Source organism: Lissotriton vulgaris, chromosome 6 (assembly GCF_964263255.1).
Source record: "Lissotriton vulgaris chromosome 6, aLisVul1.2, whole genome shotgun sequence".
Taxonomy (NCBI): Eukaryota; Metazoa; Chordata; class Amphibia; order Caudata; family Salamandridae; genus Lissotriton; species Lissotriton vulgaris.
Window position 1 is genome coordinate 1,154,672,466 of NC_141694.1, and position 15,859 is coordinate 1,154,688,324.

The window sequence follows — 15,859 nt, forward strand, 5'->3', positions numbered from 1 at the left end:
TCGGCCAAGCCCTAGTGGAGGGCCGGGACGCAGCGAAGTCTTCAATCAGGTGCGGACTGGATACTACTGACTCGCTAGGCAGAGCGATGGCTACGACGGTGGCGATACGACGCCACGCCTGGCTGAGATCCGCCAACTTCTCGGCAGACGTCCAGAATACACTCATGGACTTGCCGTTCGATGGCCGTCGCCTCTTTGGCGACAAGGCAGACCACGCGCTTGAGCGCTTTAAGGACTCCAGGGCTACGGCCAAGTCCTTGGGCCTCTCGGCCCCGCGCCAGCAAGTGGGTGCCTTTCGCTCCTTTCGTGGCTAAGGAAGGGGCGTCCCCACGCGTGCCGCCAGCCACTCGCCGCAAACTGTCGTCCAGCGCGGCGCCGGCCGTGGAAACCGCCGTGGAGGCGGTCGGGGGAACAAGCGGAGCCAGTCCACACCTGACCCCGCAGCATCCGCCTCTAAACCCTCCTAGTCCGTGCTTTTCGGCCCATGTGACGCCAGTGGGAGGCAGGGTTCGCCATCACCACTCTCACTGGCGCACAGTCACTTCGGACAGGTGGGTGCTGCAGATCGTCCGAAGGGGCTACTCCCTCCCCTTCGAGACGACCCCTCAAGCCATGCCACCGCAACACCACCGCGTGTCGGGGGATCACTTGCGGCTCCTGCAGGAGGAAGTTTCGGCCCTCTTGGCCAGGGGGGCCATTGAGCGCGTTCCTGGGCCAGAAGTAGGTCGTGGTTGCTACTCCCAGTGGCGTCACTAGGGTTGGTGTCACCCGGTGCGGGTAACTCGTGGTGTCACCCCCTCACAACTTACCGGATGGACCATCTCCCCTCTGCCTGCACCATTTCACCCCCGCCTGCACCATCTCTCCCTCTGCCTGCACCATCTCTCCCCTCTGCCTGCACCATCTCTCCCCTCTGCCTGCACCATCTCCCCTCTGCCTGCACCATCTCCCCTCTGCCTGCACCATCTCCCACTCTGCCTGCACCTTCTCCCACTCTGCCTGCACCATCTCCCCTCTGCCAGCACCATCTCCCCTCTGCCAGCACCATCTCCCCTCCGCCTGCACCATCTCCCCTCTGCCTGCACCATCTCACCCCCTGCCTGCACCATCTCTACCTCTGTCTGCACCATCTCTGCCTGCACCATCTCTCCCCTCTGCCTGCACCATCTCCCCTCCGCCTGCACCAAATCACCCCCTGCCTGCTGCCTGCTCCATCTCACCCTCTTCCTGCACAATCTCCCCTCTGCCTGCACCATCTCTCCCTCTGTCCGCACCATCTCTCCCCTCTGCCTGCACCATCTCCCCTCTGCCTGAACCATCTCCCCTCTGCCTGAACCATCTCCCCCTCTGCCTGCACCATCTCCCCCTCTGCCTGCACCATCTCCCCACTGCCTGCACAATCTCTCCCTCTGCCTGCACCATCTCCCCCTCTGCCTGCACCATCTCCCCCTCTGCCTGCACCATCTCCCCACTGCCTGCACAATCTCTCCCTCTGCCTGCACCATCTCCCCTCCGCCTGCACCATCTCTTCCTCTGTCGGCACCATCTCCCCTGCGCCTGCACCATCTCACCCCCTGCCTGCATCATCTCTCCCTCTGCCTGCACCATCTGACCCTCTTCCTGCACCATCTTCCCTCCGCCTGCAACATCTCACCCTCTGCCTGCACCATCTCCCTCTCTGCCTGCACCATCCCTCCCCCTCCGCCTGCACCATCCCTCCCCCTCCGCCTGCACCATCCCTCCCCCTCCGCCTGCACCATCCCTCCCCCTCCTGCTGGTCTTTTAACCCTTTCCTCGTCGCCTTCTCCACCCAGGGTTCCTCCTGATGATAAAGCAAAGCATAGCTGCCAAGGTTTTAGTTTGCTACGTGTGACATTTTCATATTTTTAGTGTACTTATGAGTGGCATTACCACAAATAGGAGTGACACCTTTCACAAGCAAAATCAATGAAGACGAGGGAAACACAAATATCATAAATAACACCTATATGAGCAATGAAAAACTCGTAAGTTTGCTGCAAAGCACCAAAAATGGAAGGGCAATAACGTAGTGCCCTTCACGACTAGGCCGCCCTAACAATCATGTGCGAGGCTCCAACAAACTCTTACCCAAAGCAGAAGAGGTCCACGGCCCAGTCAGCGCGCTGCTACGTTCCAAGCACCAGTGTAGCCGGCGGAGCACCGATGTAGCCAGCGGCCCAGGTGAGTTGCCTTAATGAGCCAAAAAACTTGAGTGGACTTACAGGCGTCGCGTCAGAGAGCCCCGGTCCGCTTATTTATTCCGGGGACAAGGGTGCGAGGCGCGCACGCACGCATGCACAAGAGCAATTGCTAACGTCGCATGATTTAAATAAAGTGCGTTACAGCGAGCCGCGCTACATAACGCACATTTTACCTGCAGTAGTCTGTTGAAAATAAATTTCCTTACATTACAGGGGGTGAACGGCAGACGGGAAATGCGGTTTAAGGCCGGGCCGCCCCACGCTTACATAGTGAGTCCTTCAGGCCTCAACTATCTACTGGACTCCCTCAGTCCGCTGCATTCAAGGCTCAGCTGCAGTACTGTAGCGTGTGCCTAAGCTCCAGCCGCGGTCGCGTTGATTCTATGACCGCGGCCTTCACAGTCGCAATTGCCCAGCCAGGCTTCCAGTTCCAAACCTGCAGCCTCATAGCTGCCAAGGTTTCAGATTGCTATGTGTGACATTTTCATAATTGTAGTGCAATTATGAGTGACATTTCAACAAATATGAGTGACACTTTTTGCGAGCAAAAATCAAGCAATGAAAATGAGGGAAACATATAAATATAACAAATTATACAAAAATTATGAAAATGACACACATAGCAATCTGAAACCTTGGCAGCTATCTAATAAAACTTAAAATCTGACCTTAGCATGAACATTTAAAATGGCAGCAGCTTTCATTTTTTACTCTTACCAAGTTTCACGAGTCACAGTGCTGCAGCTGAAAATCTAAAGACTGCTGGGGATGCAGACTGTCTGTCACACTCCTTGGACACAGGCAGCTGCTGGCAATCTGGACACATTTCAGGTAGTGATGACCGTTATATAATCTGCTAAATGGCACTGTTGTCTAGAGAGCCGTGCTGTTGTTGTGCCTTTTAAAGACACACAGCACCTGCTCTCAGACTCACGCTGTGTGGGACACAACCTTCAGAGACCCCCCCACCCCCCACAACAGGGACTAAAAAGGCAGGAAGTGTCGAGGTCAGGAGGTGACGGGCCGACCACCGAACTCCTCCTGTTATTATCTAATTTGGCACAGGGGTGGCAATGAACTCTTAGAGGCAGGCCGGGCGAGCGGGAAATTCTGATTTTAAAAGCAAGTGTGCCATCGATTTGCACTCTGCCTCGAGTCTTCACCCCAGGCTGCTGGCACTCGAGTCGATGGCCGGGACGAGTCAACTCGAGTGCCAGCAGCCTGGGGTGAAGACTGGAGGCAGAGTGCACTGTGCACATCGATGGCACAATTACTTTTAAAATCAGAATTTCCTGCGGCGGGACGAGTCGACTCGACTGCCAACAGCCTGGGGTGAAGACTGGAGGCAGAGTGCACTGCATCGATGGCACACTTACTTTTAAAATCAGAATTTCCTGCTTGCCGCCGCAATCGATCATGCTCTCTTGCACGGTGGGCGGCCATGAGAGACTCGAGTCTGGTGCAGTACTAAGCCTCACTCCCGCCACCGCAGGAAGCGGCAGCGTAACATTACGTAACGTCCTGCAAAGCAAAAACAGCAATTGGGCACGGCCTCTACTGACACAGATCACTGTCAGAAAATTAGGCCGCGCCCACGCCGCCCAGGAATACTTTAAACAAGCAGGGCAGAGGCAAGGCTGCAGAGCTGTCGCTGTGTTACATGCACAGCGTAACCAGATGGTGTCACCCCCATGTGAGGGTGTCACCCAGTGCGGTCCGCACCCCCCGCACCCCCCTAGTGACGCCACTGGCTACTCCCACTACTTCCTGGTACCCAAGAAGGGCAAAGGGGGCCTACGCCCTATCTTGGATCTGAGGAACGTCAATGGCTTCCTCCGGAAGGAGAAGTTTAAAATGCAGACATTGGCTCAGGTCTTGGCTGCCCTAGACCCATGATACTGGATGGTAGCGTTGGACTTGCAGGACGCATATTTCCACATCCCCGTCCTGCCGGCCCACCGGCCCACCGGCCCACCGGCGTTACCTGCGGTTCACGGTTGGCCTCGAGCACTTTCAGTTTACTGTGCTCCCCTTCGGCCTTACCAGCGCCCCACGGGTGTTCACGAAAGTGATGGCGGTGGTCGCAGCTCATCTGCGCAGGTTAAGGGTCTCAGTCTTCCTCTACCTAGACGACTGGTTGTTGAAGGCGGGCTCGCCCCAGACAGTCGTCAGCCACCTCCAGACTACGGCGGATCTCCTGCACCAGCTGGGATTTTCCATCAAGGTGCCGAAGTCACACCTGTGCCCCTCTCAGAAGCTCCTTTTCTTCGGAGCGGTTCTCGACTCGGCGCAGTTTCGGGTTTACCCGCCCGAACAGCGGGTTCGGGATATACAGGCTCTGATTCCGATCTTCGGGCCGTTATCCCGGGTTTCGGTCAGGTTGACGCTGCGGCTTCTGGGGCTGATGGCCTCCTGCATCCTTCTGGTGCATCACGCACGGTGGCGGATGCGGGCTCTGCAGTGGGACCTAAAGTTTCAGTGGGCCCAGCACCGGGGCAACCTGTCCGACCATGTCCTGATCTCGGAGGGCACTGCGAGACAGCTGCAGTGGTGGCTCACAGACCGCGATTGGGTCAACGGCAGATCCCTCTCCCTTCCCCAACCGGAGCACGTAGTTGTGACGGACGCGTCCCTCCAGGGCTGGGGAGGCCACTTGGGAGAGGCGGAGATCAGAGGCCTCTGGTCTCCGGCGGAGTCCCGGCTCCATATCAACCTGTTGGAGCTGCGGGCGATTCGTCTGGCACTGAAAGCATTCCTCCCGTCTGTCCGAGGGAGTGCAGTGCAGGTGTTCACGGACAACACCACCGCCATGTGGTACTGCAACAAACAGGGCGGAGTGGGGTCGTGGACCCTTTGCCAGGAGGCTCTGCGTCTCTGGCAATGGCTGGACCATCAGGGCGTGACTCTGGTGGTTCTACACCTGGCAGGTTCTCTGAACACCAGGGCGGACGAACTCAGCCGTCGGTGCTCGATGGATCACGAATGGCGTCTGAACTCGGACGTGGTGCAAGGCCTCTTTCTGCGATGGAGAGCCTTGGTTAGATCTATTCGCCACCAAAGAGAACGCGCAATGTCATCAGTTCTGCGCGTTGGAATTTCCAAGGCGGCACTCGCTCGGAGACGCTTTTCGTCGCAAGTGGAGCTGCGGTCTGTTGTACGCCTTTCCACCTATACCTCTTCTGCCCAGAGTTCTGAAGAAGATCAAGCGCGACCGGGCACAGGTCATCCTTGTGGCTCCGGACTGGGCTCGAAGGTACTGGTATCCCGAGCTACTCAGCATGTCAGTCGATCCCCCGATTCATCTGCCTCTTCAGGAGGACCTTCTGTCGCAGCAGCAGGGGACGGTCCTCCACCCGAACCTGTCCAGTCTCCACCTCCATGCTTGGAGATTGAGCGGCGACAGTTGAGGCCATTTGACTTGCCTCCTGAAGTTTGCAACATCATTCTGGCAGCCAGGCGTCCCTCCACAAAAACGGTATACGCCTGCAGGTGGAACAGATTTGTGGCATGGTGCACAGCAAAGGCTGTGGATCCCCTCAATGCCCCTCTCTCTGAGGTTCTTCTCTTCCTTCTTTCTCGTGCCCAGCAGGGCTCTGCTCTGGGCACTATCAAGGGCTATCTTTCGGCTTTTTCAGCCTTTCTGAGGCTGCCTGATCAACCTTCTTTGTTCAAGTCCCCTATTGTTAACAGATTCCTGAAAGGCATCACTCATACCTTTCCTCCTGTTCCTTTCGTGATGCCTCAGTGGGACTTGAACCTGGTTCTGACTTTTCTGATGTGCGCTCCCTTTGAGCCACTTTATAACTGTCCACTTCGCCTTCTTTCTTTGAAGACTGCCTTCCTGGTAGCCATCACCTCTGCCAGGAGAGTGAGTGAGCTCCAGGCCCTCTCTTGTAAGCCTCCTTTCCTTTCAGTCCATCCGGACAAGGTTGTTTTGAGGACTAGGCCCTCCTTCTTGCCAAAGGTGGTCACGGCCTTCCACATTGGGCAGTCCATCACATTGCCCACCTTCTTTTCGCCTCCGCACCCCTTGAGAGAGGAGGAGAGGCTCCACCGTCTGGACCGAAAACGTGCGCTCTCGTTCTATCTGGATCGCACAAGCCGGTTCCGGGTGGATGATCAACTCTTTGTTGGTTACGCGGACGCTAAGAAAGGGAAAGTGGTGCACAAGAGGACCATCTCTCGGTGGATTATCATGTGCATTCAGGCGTGTTACTCCTTGGCTAAGAAGGAACCACCTGTTGGGCTGCGGGCTCATTCCACTCGAGCCACGGCCACTACAACTGCCTTGGGCCGAGGTGTGCCCTTGCAGGACATTTGCCAGGCAGCTACGTGGGCCTCGTTGCACACGTTTGCTAGGCACTACTGCCTGGACAGTCAAGTCCGGAGGGACGGCTACTTTGGCCGCTCCGTTCTCCAGGACTTTCTGGTGTAAATATTGGTTCGCAGACCCACCACCACGGGGATGGTATTGCTGGGGTATCTATTCTAAGGTAAGGAATCTATCACTAACGTGTCTCTTTCAGATGCACAAGTTACTACTTGTGTAACGATATATCTGTAAGAGACATCAGTTAGTGATAGATTCCTTACCGACCCACCCATCCTCCCCGTTCTGCGAACCGATATCTAGGGTTAAGGTCATCCCCTTTCAGGGCCCTAGTTTCTTTGCACCAGTGTCGGTTTTTGTCATGGCTCTGCGCTTCTGGCGCGGAAAAGCTGTGGCTAAGAACTGACGTTAGCACGCGGAGGCGGCGTCTAAGTACTCCGACGATGTCATCACGGCGCCTACGACGGAAGCGGAGCCGCAGACGACGCCTGCCGACGCACAAGAGTACTGCTACGCAAAACTTTCCGGATCCAGTCTGATGCCTGGGGTTATTCTAAGGTAAGGAATCTATCACTAACTAATGTCTCTTACAGATATACGTAACCAGGAAGGAGAACCCAGTTGTCTCTGGGAGTATCTAGGGTCTTGTCTGGTCATTTTTAACCCCTGTGTTTTATTCAGGAATCTATCTTGACAGTTGTTTGTGTCAGTAGGCCAGATTAACCACTTTTTCCAATCAGGATGTGTTCTGTTAAAATGTAAAATTTTAGTTACGTCTATCTCAATATCTGTTGTTGCCTTTTCAGGTATTGGCTTTGGAATAGACGGTTTGTTTAGGTCTTTGATCTTAGCTAGGCCAAGACAGGATGTTTGATGAATTGTGTCATTTAAAAACATCATTTGTTCTGGTATCATGCAGGTTCTGAATAGTGCTTCAAGGCCTTGTACCTGCCAATCTTTCGTACCCCAAATGGTTTTTGTTTCAATGTTATTTTTCCAATAATCAAAACCAAATGTCATCATTTTTTCATAAAATGCTTCTGAATATATTAATTTAGTGTTTGTCAGCATTGTTTTCATTCCTGTTATATCTAACAGTTTGTAATAAAACGTTTCTGCATCACTGGTGTTAAACCCTGAGAAGTACTTTAATTTCTCAAAGAATGTTTTAGAACTGCTTTTAGGTGGTGTAGCACAATGTTCCCATTGATTATACTTAAAAACATTTCTAGGCTGTGCAGACTTATGCAAATAATGATCGCCATAATGTGTAAAACAGAATAACTGTTCAAGTCAAGAAATACTTTATTCGGTTTGAATTTTCAAAACCATAAAAGTACAAGACACACAAACAATGGTCCAAAAAGCACAATATATCATTAAAAAGGATTACAATTATCAATCAGAATAAAAACATTACAAGATTTTTAAAAACTAGATTCAATTTTACAGTGAGCGTGGTTGTTGTTGGTAGGTATTCTACACCCAATTAATCTTTTTACCCAGTCTGACTGCGATAGTTAGAAATTTGGCCACATTATAGATTTGCCAGATATCATTTAGCATCTGAAGGTATAATAACGCTGGTTTGACCTGCCTAAACCCTCTCCCTTTTAACAGGGGAATAATAAATTTTTCCCTAATAGATTTAAAGTGGATACAAAAGAACAGGTAGTGGGCAGTGTCCATAATTGAATGTCCATCACAAGTACATAAATTCAGTTCCGAGTCCCTGGTCCAACCAGGGCGGCCAGAAATTAACAAGTGAACTTTGTTCAGGCGGAACTTGGTGAGAAGGTACCTATGGTTTGGGTTGTTTACGACCTTCAAATAAAGCTCCAGATCATGGTCTGAGGAAACAATCAATTGATGCGACCTAACCGAAGGTTTTATCAACTCCCTGTTTTCCCTGTCCATTCCACTATACAACAAAAAAGTGTTCTTTGTCCACTTCAAATCTGCCTTCACAAGGGCAGAGGGGTTATGGAACAATTCAGGTCTTCCTAGCTTAACACACAACTGCTCAACATAATTCAGCCAGGGGATCTTGTTCCAGTGATCTAGTTTAAGGCAGTCCTTCAGGATTTCATGATTGACTTCAAGCTCTGGGTTGAGCCACACAGATATCCATTTCAGGAGGGGAGCCATAGCGACCCGATCCTCCAAAAAATCCACCCCACATTCCTGATGTACAATAAAGCTTGCCGTGGATTTTGGTAAGGAAAGAATGGATTTTAAAAAGTTGTCTTCGATCACTTGAAGAAATTTGACAGGCCTAAAACCCCACAGGTCTGCGCCATACATAACGATAGCTATGCATTTGGCAGCGTACACTTTTAAAACGGCCTCTATAGGTTTCACCCCGATTTTACGTGAGAAGCCGAGAACTGCAGATATGGATCGTGTCAAGACCTTTTTCTTCTCCAGCATTTGGGGAAGCCATGTAGAGCGATCGTCAAACACTACACCCAGATAAGGGAATCTGGGAACTCTAGATAATTTGTGACCATTACAGTGTAACGTCATGGCTTGTTTTTTTACCTTTGTTTTAGGCCCTACTACCATTACGTGGGATTTACCAAAATTGATGCTTAAATCCAGCTTTATCATAAAATTATAAAAGGAATTCAACAGACTTTGCAGACCTACTGCGGTTCTAGCTATAAAAGCAGCATCGTCTGCGTACAATAATGCGGGCAGTGTATATTTCCCTGCCCTAGGTATATCTATGCATGCTGTACCCAGTATTCCGCCCAGATTGTTGATATATAAAGTGAATAACAGGGGGGCAAGGATACAGCCCTGCCTAACACCGTTGGTAATGTGAATTTTCCCTGTGCAGTTCCCTTTTCTGTCATAACGAACAGTGGCGGTAAGGTCTTTGTGGAGGTCTGCTAGGAAGTACACAATATTTGGATCAATGCCTATGCTGAGGAGCTGACCCCACAGCTTGGATCTGTTAACTCGGTCGAAGGCCGAGGACAGATCCATAAAGGCGATATACAGGGATCCAGGCTTAGCTATGGTGTGTTTTCCTATCAACAGTTGTAAGTTTAGGCTCTGGTCGATGGTGCTCCTTCCCTTTCTAAAACCATACTGAAGGGGTGAGAGAATGTTAGTCTCACCTAGCCAATCAGTAAGTTTACTGAGAACCACTCTCCCTATGACCTTAACCGCAGAGTCTATTAGGGATATGGGGCGGTAGTTTCCCGGCTCCCCCCTGTCTCCTTTTTTGAAAATGGGGACAATTACTGATTGGGACCATGAAGCTGGGATACCTATTTTAAAAATGCTGTTGAAGACTCTAGCTAAAATTTTGGACCAAAATAAAATATCCACTTTAAAAAGATCGGCGGGAACCCCGTCCGGCCCGGGAGCTTTATTGCTGGTCATTTTTTCAATGGCTAAACCCACCTCTACCTCATCCACCGTTAGGCTGTAAGGAAGTTGGTATAAGCTGGTCATGCCCTCGGCCCCGGGAGCTTCCTGTTCATACACAGATTTAAAATGCAGGTGCCATTTATCTTCTTGGATGCCACAGTCCAACTCACTGTTGTGTGAATCCGCAAAAAATGGTTGGTTGACCACGGCCCAGAATTTGGCGCTGCTCTTCAAAACATCAGTTGAGGTCAGGTCAGCCCAAGCGTCCTCTCTGATCTCGCGCCGTCTACTCTCAATGGCGATCTTATATGCTTTCCTCAGAGTAGCCACAAGTCTTCTATCTACTGGATTCGATTTTAAAGCTGATTTTAATTTGCGGTTAGCAGCAGAACATTTGTTGTCGAACCAGCCCACCCTTTCTTGTGTTTTCCTTTTACACTGTTGTGTCAGGTTGGACACAATATTGGCGCAGACCCTATTATACGCCTCTAACACCTCGGTGTCTCCCACATGATCATCCATACAGAGTGCAAAGGCCTCCTGGCTACTTATGCATAGGTTACCAAAAAAATCCTCTGGAATTATTTTACACCATTTGATTCGGCGGGCCTGATCAGATGTTCTTAAATCGCATTTATCTACTGGACTCACATTGCTAACATTGGTAGCTAGTACATTTTCAATTTTTAATACAACAGGATTGTGGTCACTAAAATGAGACCCTACAACGGTATAACCGAGAATATGACTACTATAACTGCTGCTTAAAAAAATGTAATCAATGGTAGACCCACTACCATGTCCCGTAAAAGTTGGAATACCCTCTTCCCCCCCGACAGGCAACATTAGACCATTTTCAGCTAACAGGGATTCTAGACAGGATCCCTGTTCTGAGTGTTCAAAATGAATATTCTCTTCTTCTGGGGGACCAAACAAAAGGTTCGGGGGGCATTCTTCCTTGCAACTATGAACATTGAAGTCACCCAGTAAAATTACAATGCAGTTAGCCTCCATAGACTCCTGAAAACTAATTAAAAAAGAATTTAACCTCAACAGGTTATCAAGTGGATGTTCTCTATCAAAGGAGTTGTAGAAGTTAACTAATAGTACAGCGTTGAATCCCCTATATGTAATTAAGACTGCCAAACAATAGGGGCTTCCAGTGGGAATTTCTTTATATATGCCTGAGATTTTTGCAGATATCAAGGTAACCAGACCACCTCTAGCCCGCCCTCTCAATGAATTAACAGCTGGGAGGTAAAAGGTGGTATACCCATCCAGTGTAAGCAAATTCTCAGTCGCCCACGTTTCCTGCATGGCAATTATGTCCATAGTGCCTATTAAGTCTCTCCAATGAGGATCATCAATCTTATTCCTAAGGCCCGCTATATTCCAAGTGGCCATTGCAATCACCCGTCTACTTCCTTTGTTCCCATCAATCACACACGAGGCTGTCCCTCCCTCCAGACCCTGTCCTGAGGTTAACATTGACTCAATAATTGGCTCGGGGTTTAATTCTTGTGAGTGTTCACTGCCCTGTGGTGTAATACGAGGAGCAATTAAAACTCGTGTGGTGGAGGGGCCTAATGTTTGTCAATCTACCCAGTCCATAAAGGACGGGTGATCGTAATGATTAAACGTTGGGACGTTAAAGTAATTATCTTGCCCATTTACGTAGTGATGGTCATGATATGAAAATTTATTTTGGGGGCCTGCAACAAACCCGCCCTGAAAAGGTCTGGCTCTTCTTCTTCTAACCACGTTCCACCCGTCCTCCCCCCTCTCCTCCCAACCACGTGATTGAGCCTCCCATGGGGGATTGTACTTCTGTCGATAGTTAAGCTCCTGGGGGCCCTTTAACCAGCTCCACCTACTGTCTGGTTGATTCCCCTGTACATAAAAATAGGAGAGAGGCCTGGCAGTGACCGTACTCGCCTGATGGCGTGGTGTACCAGCGCAGATGTAATTTACTACCTCTTGATGCTCAAAGGTGACCACAACGCAGTCACCTTGTAGGTTTTTCCTATTGCCTCCCACCCATGGGGTTCTCTCTACCATTAGGATGTTACTAGGCATGGCAGGCGGTAAGGGGTAATTTTTAGACAGCCAATGACATACCTTGTTTTTTAAGGCTTGGTAAGACTCCGTTTCGGTTGTTACAAGTTCAGTGACCCCAGTCAGAATCACTACATAAGAGCATGCATCCGGGGGAAGGTGGATGTTTCTCCGTGGTTCTCTCTTTTCTTTCGGGGTCTGATCTAATTTAGAGGCCGGGGGTGTTGGATCTTTAAACTTAACCTGAGGGGTTACCTTAGTTTTTACTGGGTTCGTTATTTGCTTGGAATCAGTGGTTTTTGAAGAAGTGCCACCTGAGATGATAACATTGGTGGGATTAGTGGGTACAATCTTTTTTTGAGAGAGGGTATTTTTGACAGCTGTGGTAGGTTTGTCCGTGGGCTTTTTTACAGGGGGTTTCTTATTTTCCAAACTAAAACTTGGGGCACTTATATCTTTGTGGATGTTTTTTAGGATGGTTTCTAAGCAACGCAACCTGACCTCAATTGGTTCAAGCAGGATTTTTAACATTTCCAGGATGTTGTTATTTACCATGTTTAAGCTGTTCCTATCCTCGTTGCTTCTAACATGGTTATCTATATCATCACCCAAATTCAGTATTTCTTCTAAGCTACTATCTAAGACCGTATCATCTGGTAGGCTTAGGGATAAACGCACATTAGTTTGGACCGCTCCATCCGGGTCCGCGGCATGCGCAACCAGGATGCTGTCCGAGGGCGCCAGGTCTAAAGTGGTTTGATCTGGGTCTTGAGTGGTCAGTGCTTTCCTTCCTTTACCTTTGGCTGATTTGGACTTCTTTTTGGGAATTGCACCCTCTTTCAGACCTCTGTCGTATACATTAACCACAGAAACATTTTCAGGCCCATTTGAAGAATCGCTCTCAACTAACAAGGCAAGGTTAGGTGTTGCCTCCAAGCCCTCTTGGGAGCTAATATCATCATGGGCCCCCTCATTATGTACAATAGCAGGGGTGTTTGAGCCAGTCGCTGCGTGTGGAGTGCGGGCCTGCGCTATAAGTCCTAAAGAAGATCTCCTGGCCATTGCCAGGTCCTGAGACACCCTTCTATCCATTAATATGATCCCTTCATCTATTAAAGCATGAGTCCGGACGATAAAATCATCAAGGGTCCCTGTCAATTTTTTGGCTCCAGCAGCTGCCATACTTCTAGTCTCACGTAAGTTCATAGCAAGCCCCAGAAATTTAATAACGCAGAGTAGCAGAAATTAAGTGTAGGGAAGAAAGAAAAGGTGACTCAGCCTCTAATGTTAGTCCCGATGATAATAATGATAACAGCATAAAAATAAAAATAGGACAACAGACTTACAGTTATAATAAAAGGTCCAATAGTCCACAGAAGCTGGCAGACATATGACAAAGGGAGTGGCCCAGTCCAGGCTCCTCAGGCCTCTGAGGGCCACAGAGGGCCCGCCCTTTGCCCGGGCTTAGCCCCGGGCGTCCCGCACGCGTCCCGCATAGCGGGGATCGGCTGTTCCTAATAGGGGATGAGGCGGTTGGGGGCGGGGCAACCAGGGAGAGCGTCCAGGTGCAGGTGATGGCAACACAGGGACTCCTGGGAAATGGAGTCCCTGTCCCTCACCTGGCGCTCGCAGCCCTGGTAGAGTGTTCTCCTCCCGCCCTGCAGCCCACACAAGACTCCAGCGAAGGTCCCACTCCTCAGCAGGAATGCCCAGCAAGACGGGCGATGCGGGACCCGCGCAGCGGGTACCGCGAGGTCCAACGACGGCAAAAAGGGCAACCAAGCAGAGATGGATTCAGCAGCAGAAACGTTGCAGGGATTTAGCCGGTGAGTTCCCTGGTCAGCTACAGGCAGTTTTAGGCGTTTCCCAAACTTCTTTCACAGGCAGCAGCTTTTAGCTCGGCGGTGGGGGGCGGGGCAACCAGGGAGAGCGTCCAGGTGCAGGTGATGGCAACACAGGGACTCCTGGGAAATGGAGTCCCTGTCCCTCACCTGGCGCTCGCAGCCCTGGTAGAGTGTTCTCCTCCCGCCCTGCAGCCCACACAAGACTCCAGCGAAGGTCCCACTCCTCAGCAGGAATGCCCAGCAAGACGGGCGATGCGGGACCCGCGCAGCGGGTACCGCGAGGTCCAACGACGGCAAAAAGGGCAACTAAGCAGAGATGGATTCAGCAGCAGAAACGTTGCAGGGATTTAGCCGGTGAGTTCCCTGGTCAGCTACAGGCAGTTTTAGGCGAACCTTGTAAATAATCATGTTCTGTAAATCTAGCTGACATTACTAAATCAGACATCATGTCATTAAAACTGTTAAAGTTCAGAGAATGTACTAGGTTTTACAAAGTCACTTAAGGAAACCTTCAGTTGATGAGGATACTTCAGGATCTCGACCGGACCATAGATCTCATAGTCAGTTTTCTCCCATACTACCCCACCAGGTATTGGAATGGCTGTGACATTTACTGTTGACAGTTCTCTTTTCTTTACGTCGGATGATCTGTGTGGTTTGAGGACTAGGTTGATGTTCTGACTTGCTGTGTCCATTCAATTGTAATAAACTTTCCTAAAATTAAAACTAAAATTAGGCATAGTAGGAGTATGAATACCCCTGAAATAATCCAATGCTCAATCAACGGTGAATCCAGATATAATTCTTTGATTTGTTGAAAGAGTTCCGTTGTAGTTTCTTTAGAATACTTTTTTATTTCTGGCATCACTTCGGGTTTACTTTGATCCTCGGAAAAGTTGTCGAAGTCGATGAAATAACCAGAGGCAGTTCTGTCGATTGTTGGGATTGTTCTTTCAATCTGTCTTTCGGTAGCACTTTCTGATGCCACATTATTGTAGACTGGTGTTTCTTGACGAACTGTTTCAATCTGTGTCTCAAGAGGCATGAGTTCCATGGCATTATTGCATAGTCCTTCTCTGTGCACTGCAGGCTGATCGAATGTGATTAGTCTTTCAGTTTGAACCTCTTGGATTGTTGCAAGTTTGGGTATTCTGTTGTTTCTCGGGAGTCCACTGGGCCTACAGTTGATTATAGGCCACATGCTTGTGGTTTTACCAGGTCGATAGATACAACTCTGTTCTCCTTTTTACCAGCAAGGGGCGGTAGTACTACTGATCTTGTTCCGGTGACTGCCAAGACAGGTACTGCTTTTCTGTAAGACGGCCCAAATTCCTTCTTCACCGCGATTTTTTCTCTGACTAGATCCCCAATCTTTGGAATCCAGACAGGCCTTGCTGGGGCTGTTGCTTGTGGTGCCTCGTCAGTGGTATCTGGCTGTTGCTTTAACTTTATGTTGCTTAAGGATTTTCTTGTTTCATTCAGGTCCTGTAAAACAGCCAAACGATCTTTGATGTCAGTCTGTTTTATTATCTTGTACCACTGATACTTGACTATCTAAGTCCTGAATTATCATTCTAATTCCGAACAATAGTTTGTATGGGCTGAAACCTTTTAGAGAATTTCTTGGCAAATTGTTAAGACTGGTCTGGACACTTATTAAATGTTTGACCCACCCAGCGCCTGAACCTAGTGCCTTCGCTGTTATAGATCGCTTTATGTCTCGGTTTTTTCTTTCTACCACACTATTCCCTTCGGGGTGCGACGGACAAGAATACCGCGACCCAATTCCCATGCTGGCCATGGCCTCCTTATAAGCTCGAGAGCTAAAAGCAGGACCCTGGTCAGAATGGAACGTGGTAATTGCGTATGTGCCGATAAAGACTCGCAGATCTTTTATAACCGTTCTAGCGTCAGCCGAGCGCTGGAGGCCACATTTTTTAAGTGTGTTTAGCCTTAACGATGTTTAATGGGACTCAGGATGGGGTGTAGACAGCGTTACGCTGTTTCTGATTGGTAGCCGGTAGCAT

The 15,859-nt window shown here is 49.8% G+C and overlaps 1 protein-coding gene across 8 annotated transcripts in view; it reads left to right on the plus strand.

Annotated features, from left to right (window-relative positions):
* The window catches only part of MAP4K3 (mitogen-activated protein kinase kinase kinase kinase 3), a 1,209,829-nt gene that overhangs the window by 700,320 nt on the left and 493,650 nt on the right, over window positions 1-15,859 (plus strand). The window lies entirely within an intron of this gene.